Source organism: Macaca mulatta, chromosome 5 (genome assembly GCF_049350105.2).
Source record: "Macaca mulatta isolate MMU2019108-1 chromosome 5, T2T-MMU8v2.0, whole genome shotgun sequence".
In the NCBI taxonomy this organism is placed as follows: domain Eukaryota; kingdom Metazoa; phylum Chordata; class Mammalia; order Primates; family Cercopithecidae; genus Macaca; species Macaca mulatta.
In genome coordinates this window covers 176,973,291-176,982,664 of record NC_133410.1, presented here as the reverse complement: position 1 = coordinate 176,982,664, position 9,374 = coordinate 176,973,291, and the positions used below count along the sequence as shown (strand labels likewise).

Below are 9,374 nucleotides of genomic sequence, written 5' to 3'. Positions count from 1 at the left end.
GTGTTTGGGAGCTCTAAAAAAAAAAAAAGATGAAATACCAATAGGCAGATTTAATCTGAAAGCAATGAGTGAACGCTAATGGATTTTAAGACAGGGAGCAACATGATCAGGTTTACATGTTAAAGAAATTACCCTGGCAGGAGAGTGGAAAACAGAATGGAGAGAGCAGGCTGGAGTCAGGAAATGAATAGGCTTTTGCAATAAACCAGATGACAACACATGAAGCTCATTCTAGTGAGTGGAAGGAATGACATAAAAGAGAATATGGAATTCAGATGTATCAGCTGTGGTGAGCCAAGATCAAACCATTGCACTCCGGCCTGGGAGACAGATCAAGACCCTGATTCAAGGGGAAAAAAAAAAAAAAGGAGAGGCTGGTATAAAATCTCGAATATCACCAATAGGTCAATAAATCATGGACTACATTGAATTTGGCAATTAATAGGTTATCATGAATGATGTTTGGCAGAGGTGCTTCAGGGCAGATTCTGGTCTAGAGGTAAACTAGACCAATATTTAGGACTTTGAAGGAGAAATGGAGATGATGAATGTATATCCTTATGAAGTGCTATGATCAAAAGGAGGAGATGAGGCCCTGGTGTGGTGGCTCACACCTGTAATCCCAGCACTTTGGGAGGCTGAGGTGGGCAGATCACCTGAGGTCAGGAGTTCGAGACCAGCCTGGCCAACATAGTGAAACTCCATCTCTACTAAAAATATAAAAATTAGCCAGGTGTGGTGGCATGCCCTTGTAATCTCAGCTAACCAGGAGGCTGAGGCAGGAGAATTGCTGGAACCCGGTGGGCAGAGGCTGCAGTGAACCGAGATTGTGCCACTGCACTCCAGCCTAGGCGACAGAGTAAGACTCCGTCTCAAAAAAAAAAAAAAAAAAAAAAAGGAAATAGGGCAGGGCTCATTCTTTTAATTGTTTTGGAGAGGAAAGTGACTTTATCATTTTAGTGGAATGAATAGTAAATGCCAGTTGCATTAGGTTCCTATTGTTGCTATAGCAAGTTTCTGCAAACTTCGTGGCTTAAAACACACATTTGTTACAATTCTGGAGGTCAGAAGCCTAAAAATCAAGGTATTGGTAAGGGCTCCATTATTTCTAGGGGCTCTAACAGGGAGTCCGTTTCCTTTTCCAGCTTCTACAGGGCGCATGTATTCCTTAGCTTGTGGCCCCTTTCTCCGTGTATAAGCCAGCAGCACAGCATCTTCTCTCTCCCCTGATCTCCCGTTTCTCTCTTATAAAGACCCTTGAGATTACATCGGGCCTACTCTGGAAAATCTAGGATAATCCCCCATCTCAAGATCTTTAAATTAATCACATATGCAAAGTTCCTTTTGCCATGTAAGGTAACATGCACAGGTTCTGGGGATTAGGGCATGCACAGCTTTGGGAGCCATTTATTTGTCAGTGCACACTCTGCCCCAAATATTCTCATCAATTCCGTATGCAAAACGAACCATTCTAAGGTCCCCGCAAAGTCCCAGCGTATTACAATATCGACTTAAGTCCAAAAATCCCATCTAAATTTCATCTGCTGAAAAGACCTAAATGATTAAATCAGGTATGGTTGAGACTTTGGGTATGAACCATCCTGAGGCAAAATTTCTCTCCATGTAATGAACCTGTAAGACTAGAAAACAAGTTATTTGCTCCCAGAATACAATGGTGGGACAGGAATAGGGTATGAGTGATAGATATTCCTGTTCACAAAGGGAGAAAATGGAAGGAGAAAAAGCCAGGAAATTTCAAAAATCTGCAAGGTTAACTCCATAGGTTTTAAGGCCTGTGAATAACCATTTGTGTCTCTAGGCTCTGTCCTCAGAGTCATCCTTCATGAAAGATAGCACAAGTTTGTGGCTGAATAGTTTCATCAGACTGTTCGTTGCTTACGAAATTCTGGGAGTCCTATAACCATCTTTCATTTTATTGTCTCTCTGTACCTTTCAGTTCAAGCTAGCAGTGTTTCTGCTGATATTCTCAGAAATCTTTTGGATTCCCTGTGTATGTCACAGAGTTCTTTTTGAGGCACTAGCAAAAGGTTGTCCAACCGTACTCATGACTTTCTCTCTAGAGTATGTTTTCCCAACAGCGAATCTCTTACTTTTACCATCCTTTGCAGTCTTGAAATCCTGATAATTTCCCACATTCCCCTTGTCCTGGTTCCTTTTTGATAACAGTCCTTCCCTCTTATAAGGACCCTTCTCATTATATCAGGTCCCCAGATAATCCAGGGTAATTTCCTCATCTCAAGATTCTTAGGAATATCTGCAAAGTTCTTTTTGCCACATAAGATGACATATTTATAGGTCCAAGGATTAGGATATAGACATCTTTGGGGGACCATTGTTCAATCTACCACAGCTGTAAATAGAGGTTAACAATATAGGAATGGAGTGAGATTCCTGAGGAAGCTGGAGGTAACCAACTCAAAAGTGAGTGGTTATATTGTATATGGAGCATGTCATGGGCTTCTTGGACTAGATGGACGTGTCAGACAGTTGAGAGGAGTCTCTTTAAAACAGATATATTCTTAGTGGACTTGAAGAGAACAGCAAGATGCTCTAGGGTTTTAAGGGCCACTGTAAAAAAGATTGGGGACCTATAGTCATAAACAGTAAATTTGAGGTGAAAAATACTAGATAATTTCCTTCAATGTCCTGGTAAGGGCAAAAAAATGGTTTACTAGATTCAGGTGATCAAGTTGCAGGGCAGGTGCACAGGAAAGTGAGTGGATGGAGTAATTGAGAATGTTGGTGAGAGGAAGGTTCAGTGCCTGTTCACAGAGTTGACCCTGGGGAGGTGAAAGAGTGAGGCTCCTAAGGAGGCTGAGAGATTGAGGCAAGGGGGAAGGCTCCAAAAAGTTGAAATGGAGTTTATGATTTTCAAGTTTCTGAATAAAATCTAGGCTGGAGTCATGGTAATATCTTATTAAAGTGGAACAGAACTGAATATTGATTTGGAGTAGAGTCTGTTTATGTGCATTGTACATATACTTTGGGGTAGGAAGTGGGATGTATGGAGTTAATATCTAGGGAATCCCCACCTGATATATCTATTTCTTTAAGATAGAAAAACAACAGCAGACAGTCAATTACATTAAGAACATGTAGGGCCCACTTCTACAATCAAAAGAGGAAATCCCCATTAAATTGTATGTGCTTTGGGGGCGGAATAATGACACTGTAGTATTTAAAAGAACTGGAATGAGATAATATATACAGAGAATATTGCAGATATTATCTTTGGAATTAAATTTTGAAGTCTTGGCTACCATTAACTACCTGTAGGGTCATGGACAAGTAATTGAATTCTCTAAGCCTTATTTACCTCTCCATAAAATAGCAACAGTAAAGTTGCTCATGAGCTTTCTGTGAGATTTAATGTGATAACACATGTTAAGCTCTTAGCTTATTGCCTGGCACATAAAAAGCTCAATAAATGCTGTTACAACAAAGCCCAATTTTCTGCTGTTAGCAAATGCATTCTTATGATACAAAGGTCCAGTATCAGATGCTAGAGAAGAATCCATCTGAGATGAACTCATGACTTAATCATGAGTCATTTCGAGTTCTTTCTCAATGTCATTCTCATTGAGAAAGACAATCATAACTATTTTCAACAAAAAAAAAAAAAGAAAAAGAAAAATCCCAACAGAAGTGAGCAATGTTTTCACCTCCTTTTCGAAGCCACTTTATATTCCAGAGTCTGAGAAAAAACTACCCTTCTGGGCTCTTTCTATTGTGAACAAGTCACTTCCTCCCTTTCCTTTTCTTGAAGACAGAACTTCTGGTTTCGAATTCTCTCCATTTATTACCCAATGTCGTTACTGGGGCACCCTCACCACCATCTTGACTCTCAATATATTCTGCACATGCATAACATTATGGAATTCAGTGTCTGGAGCACTAAGGGCCACCATGGGCTGGGGTTGAAACTCGAATTTCCAACATTAATGAGCTTGATGACAAAACTAAAGAGCATTCTTCTCAATTTAAATTCTTTGTGATATATGATTGGCCTTTCAAATGTTCACACTGGACAGTTATAATATTGGAAATTTTTCATGAAATTAACTTCTTAGGACAGAAACTCAAAGCCCCTAATCTTTTTTTACTCGATTTTTGCATGTCCGGTACCTTGCCGGAAAAGAAAAACACCATAGACGTTCACAGTGCTTACAGTGCTGCATTTACTCTCAGCCTCAATTCCTTGTTTAGACTCCCAGGTTTCTCTGCTCTTACATGCATGTCCCAGATAGCATATCATCGCTTCTGCTATTACCTCCCTAAGATGATCAGAGTAAACCAATGCAGACCTATATTCTACCTTCAGAAAATTGGGGAAATCGAAAAGGCCCCAGGATAGAGAAAAGAAACCGAAACTAACTCCCTCGATAAAAACTCAGGCGCTGGCTGCTGTGTGGCTCAGAGCGCCCAGACCGACGCCAGGGGCTGAACCCCTTCCACCAGGCCCTGTGCTCGGTCACCTCTGCTCCACCTCCTCCCCGCGGGGCGTGCAGCTCAGACGCTCTATGGACCTAGCAGGTTCGGTGGTCGGGGTGAGGATTGCAGGTGACGTGGGGTGTCGCTACTGACCCTGGAGCTGTCCCGCGGGGTTCTAGATTTCCTTCAACATTCCGATGGACCGGGCGGGGAGGTGGCCCGGTGGCTTCGTGCGCGCCGGGGGCGGGGAGCTGGGGCGCCCACTGGGCTCCGGCGGCAGCTTCGCGGGCAGGCGTAGAACGGGCTTGGGGAGGGGTAGGGAAGAGGGACAACCGCCATGAGAGAGGAGAGTGCTCAGGCTTTTAACGGGTGCTCTTCACCCGTGGGGGCTGGGGATCTGGGGTACTGAGGAGAAAGTAAGGGTCATCAGAATGAGTACAGCCAGTCGAACCTGGACATTGACAGGCAGCAAGCCGCTTCCTTTCTTTCCTCTTGGATTTAAGCTCTTAATAGCGGAAGTCAGGCTTTGTTATTTCCCCCAAAGGTACTTCGTTCTCTTTCCCCGCTTCTCTTTTGTTTACAAAGTTACAATGATAAATTTATAATAAAGTCCTCAAGGTTTTCCATAAAGAAGCTGACATCGTCCGTGATGGGGACTTCAGGATTATGAAGCTCCTAATGACTGCTAGAAAAAGCGGTCAGAACCAGACAGAAGCAAGTCCTTTAAAGACACAGTAAGAAGTCCAAACCATAACATCAACGACATACAGACCTTCATGATTTCGAGTATTCTCCTGAAAGCAGTAACATATCATTCAACCTAAGATTTGCAGTTTGAAGTTTAGTGGAACTCAGGTGCTGAGAGTTGAGGGTACTAAAATAAATGAGAGTGGATTATGCTTCCAAGGCCCTTCCCCTTCTATCCCAAAGATTTGGGGGTACTTTAGTGTGAATCCTTCCTGATACTCTACAAAGAAACGAGTTTCTGTCTGTAGCTCCTATCTCTCTTTCTATCCATCCATCCATCCATCCATCCATCCATCCATCCATCCATCATCCAACCATCCAACCATCCAACCATCCATCCATCCATCCATCCATCCATCCATCCATCCATCCATCCATCATCTGTCCATCTCTATCTTTAAAAGATATTTTGTCTGTCATACTGGTATGCTTTTCTCGGTTCATGATTTATTGGTACCTGTCAGTCTCATTTAATAATTGCTGTATGGTACCCCATGGTATGCTGGGTCATTATTGATCAGTTTTATTTGAAGCAGAAGAGAAAGACATAAAACAAAAATTAAATGCGCTTCTCTACTACTTTCCCCTTCATACTCAGTCTCACAGTTTTAGTTCTCCTGAGGCGTTACCACTCCAAATATATACATTTCTTTCTTGGTTGCTTATAACTTATATGCTTACAAATCAGTTTTTTGTTTTATCAACTTTAGACAGACTCCAACGACTCCCTGTGAAAGGAACACCCAAGCCACCCACTTTGTCTTCCAATATGAGTTATATATTTTTAAAATTTCTTCTCATGATTGGCTTTATGGCTTTTAATAAAATATCCATGTTAATTATCATCCACGGCTATGTTGATATGGGTGGAAATCTCTGCGGTTTTCCCTGCTGCAGGCTCATTTTCTGCTTCGTAAGTATGGAGACCTGCTGGTTGATTTACTGATACAACCCTTTTTTATAACCTGCTGCTTATTTTACTGATGTAACCATTTTTAAGGCAGCTCACAGTTTATTTGGAAATACAATTCTCTAAGAAATGTATCCAGCTTCTGATGTTCTAGTTTCCTATGGCGTTAATTACACCCAGAGAGTTTCTATTTTCATCCTTAATTCCCTCTCAAATTAGCAGAATCTGTCTTAAATTCATTTGAAATGATAGTCTGGCCTGGGAAGGTAACACCTCCACATAACATTTGCAGCAAGACTAAGTCCTTCTGTTTAACTGAGAATTCTTTATGAGTCTTTGTTGAGCAAGGTTTTTTTTTTTTTTTTAAGTCTTGTCACTTTTTATTTGCAGTACAGAAACTGTCACCTGTGCGACCCAAATTTCTTGGCTCCCTTCCTTCTTCTCCTCCTTTCCCCTTCCTTCCTTCCTTCCTTCCTTCCTTCCTTCCTTCCTTCCTTCCTTCCTTCCTTCCTTCCTTCCTTCCTTCCTTCCCTCCCTCCCTCCCTCCCTCCCTCCCTCCCTCCATCCCCTTCCCTCTCCCTCCCCTTCCATCTCCCTTCCTTTCTCTCTCCCTTCCTTTCTCTCTCCCTTCCCTCTCCCTACCCTTCCCTTCCCTTCCTTTTTTAAATAGGAATGTGGTCTCATTTTTGTTGCCCAGGTTGGTCTCGAACTCCTTGCCTCAAGCAATCCTTCCACATGGGCTTCCCAAAGGGCTGGGATTATAGGTGTGAGCCACTGTGTCCAGCCAATTCTCTTCCTTCTAGCTCTGCTTTCATACCACCCAGTTCTTTCTTAAGACATTTCTCTTTCCCATTCTTCTTTGGTCATAACTCCTCAAAAACAGCAACTAAAACACTATAGACATTGACCATCAACCTTTTCCAATCACTTTTCTGTGAGCATCAGGCTTGTTGGCATGTGGTTGGCTTCCTAGTTTTGGAGGGGATGATTTTTACTAGATATTTTGCTTTGTATCACCTGGGTTTCCAACTTTTAAGCCCAAGAAGCCTAGTTTCTCACTGCCTATTATCTGTCCATTAGGGTGGAAATACATACCATGTTAATGGTTTTATAATCCACGTCTTCTCTTTTTACATCTAAGATGAGGATGAAAACTATATCTGTGTGGTATGTTATAGTTTGTTAGTATTAAGAAAATTAGTGGTACATAAAATGATGGTGCATCTTGCAGTTCATGGCGTTTTAGATTAAAAGAATGATAGCACTATACAATTATGTATTGATAGGAAGGATTTCATTTCATTTATTTATTTATTTATTTATTTATTTATTTATTTATTTATTTATTTTGAGACGGAGTCTTTCTCTGTCACCCAGGCTGGAGTGCAGTGGCAGGATCTGGGCTCACTGCAAGCTCCGCCTCCTGGGTTCAGGCCATTCTCCTGCCTGAGCCTCCTGAGTTCCTGGGACTACAGGTGCCTGCCACCAAGCCCGGCTAATTTTTTGTATTTTTAGTAGAGACGGGCTTTCACTGTGTTAACCAGGACGGTCTCGATCTCCTGACCTCGTGATCCACCCGCCTCAGCCTCCCAAAGTGCTGGGATTACAGGCGTGAGCCACCGCGCCCGGCCAGGATTTCACTTTTGTACCAATTTCTGTAGCAGTAAGGGAATGCTAACTTCTGTAGCAAATACAACTTCTAAATTTCAGTGGCATTGCACAATAGAAGTTTATATATATTGTCCTTCTAAGAGTTCAAAGCAGATTTTCCTGGCCAGTGGGCCCAATAGTGATTCAGGGACCCCGTTTCTTCCATATGGTGGTTCCACTGTTCCCTGGAGTCTTCATATTCTTCGCACCTAACTTTGTAAAGAGAAGTAAGAGTAGAGAAGGTGTACCTACTTCTCAAAAGTCTGGCTATCACTTCCACTCAAATTCCATTGGTAAGAACTAATTTCATGGCTATCTCCAGATGCAAAAGAATGGGGAAAATCTAGTCATTGGCCAGATAGCTACTTCTCAGTGATAATTCTTACATGTGGAAGGAGGAGCATGAATTTTAGTGGACAGTTAATATCTCTGATCCAATACATATGTTTTTTTTTCAATTTTTTTAACTTCCATCAGAATCCAAAAGAAAGTCTTCACATTACAATTGGTGTATAAATGTCTTGTTTTTTAATCTATAGTGTTCCGTCTTTCTCTCTCTCTCTCTTCATCTCTGACTCTTTGCCTCTCCTTGCTATTCTCTATTAGTTCTTAGAATTAGAGGCATAATCAGTTATTTTTAATTTTTTATATTTTTGTTAAGAGTTCACATAGATGGCCCCATATTCCATTCAGAGACAGAAAATGTCTTGCTATCTCTATTTTTATGATGTTAGTATCCATTGATGTTCAATATCTAGATCCATTAATTTATTAGATGTTTCAAAATGAGGAAAATATAAATTCCTCATTTCTTTAATTTTTTTGAACTGGGTTACTTCTGTAAAGACAAACTTCTCATACTATTAATCAGGGTTACACTTTGTATAACGTGACAATAGAGGATAAGTGTTTTTTGTTTGTTTGTTTGTTTTTCATTGCAAAGCATGTTCTTTTTAAAAACTTTTATTTCTTAAATCTTTATTTTTTGATTTATCTTCTCTCTTAGTTTGCTAAAGCTGCCATGACAAAATATTATAGAGTGGTGGCTTAAACAACAGAAATTTGTTTCTCACTATTTTGGAGGCTGTGAAGTAGAAGATGAAGATTCTGGCTGATTCAGGTTCTGGTGAGGGATGTCTTCCTGGTTTGTACATGACTACCCTCTTGCTGTGTTCTGAGAGAGGGAGGGAGCAGATGGGGGTGGGGGGTGGGGAGGGAGGTGGCAGGGGGAAGGGAGAAGGGAGAGAGTATGAGCTCTCTGATGTTTCTTCTTAAGAAGACTCCAATCCTATCAGATAAGGACCCTATTCTTATGGCCTCCTCTAATCCTTATTACTTCCTGAAGCCCCCATCTCCAATTATCATCACACTGGGGTTTAGGGCTTTAAAATACGAATTTTGGAGGGACATAAACATTTAGTATATAACATTATCTTTGGATGCTATTTCTGGGCTCCCTTTTTTTTTTTTTAAATAAATGATAATCGTAGCATTCCTACTCTTTTCCTACCGTTTTTCCCTCTTTGTACTTCTCAAATTGGTTAGCTATTTTAATATATTAACAATGTTCAAAACATTTACATTTTGGTTCTCTGAAAAAATTAAGTTCATTGTT

The 9,374-nt window shown here is 41.0% G+C and overlaps 1 protein-coding gene across 14 annotated transcripts in view; it reads left to right on the top strand.

Moving 5' to 3' along the window:
- The first annotated feature begins 4,431 nt into the window (after positions 1-4,431).
- DDX60L (DExD/H-box 60 like) overlaps positions 4,432-9,374 on the top strand; it is a 117,657-nt gene continuing 112,714 nt past the window's right edge. For 6 of the 14 annotated variants that reach the window (XR_013417368.1, XM_078002415.1, XM_078002416.1 and 3 more), the window contains exon 1: positions 4,432-4,554. The gene's annotated coding sequence lies outside the window, so the exon portion shown is untranslated. Of the gene's footprint in view, positions 4,582-8,765; positions 8,886-9,374 lie in introns of all 14 variants that reach the window. The other 8 variants (XM_078002417.1, XM_078002406.1, XM_078002411.1 and 5 more) reach the window with 4 other exon arrangements.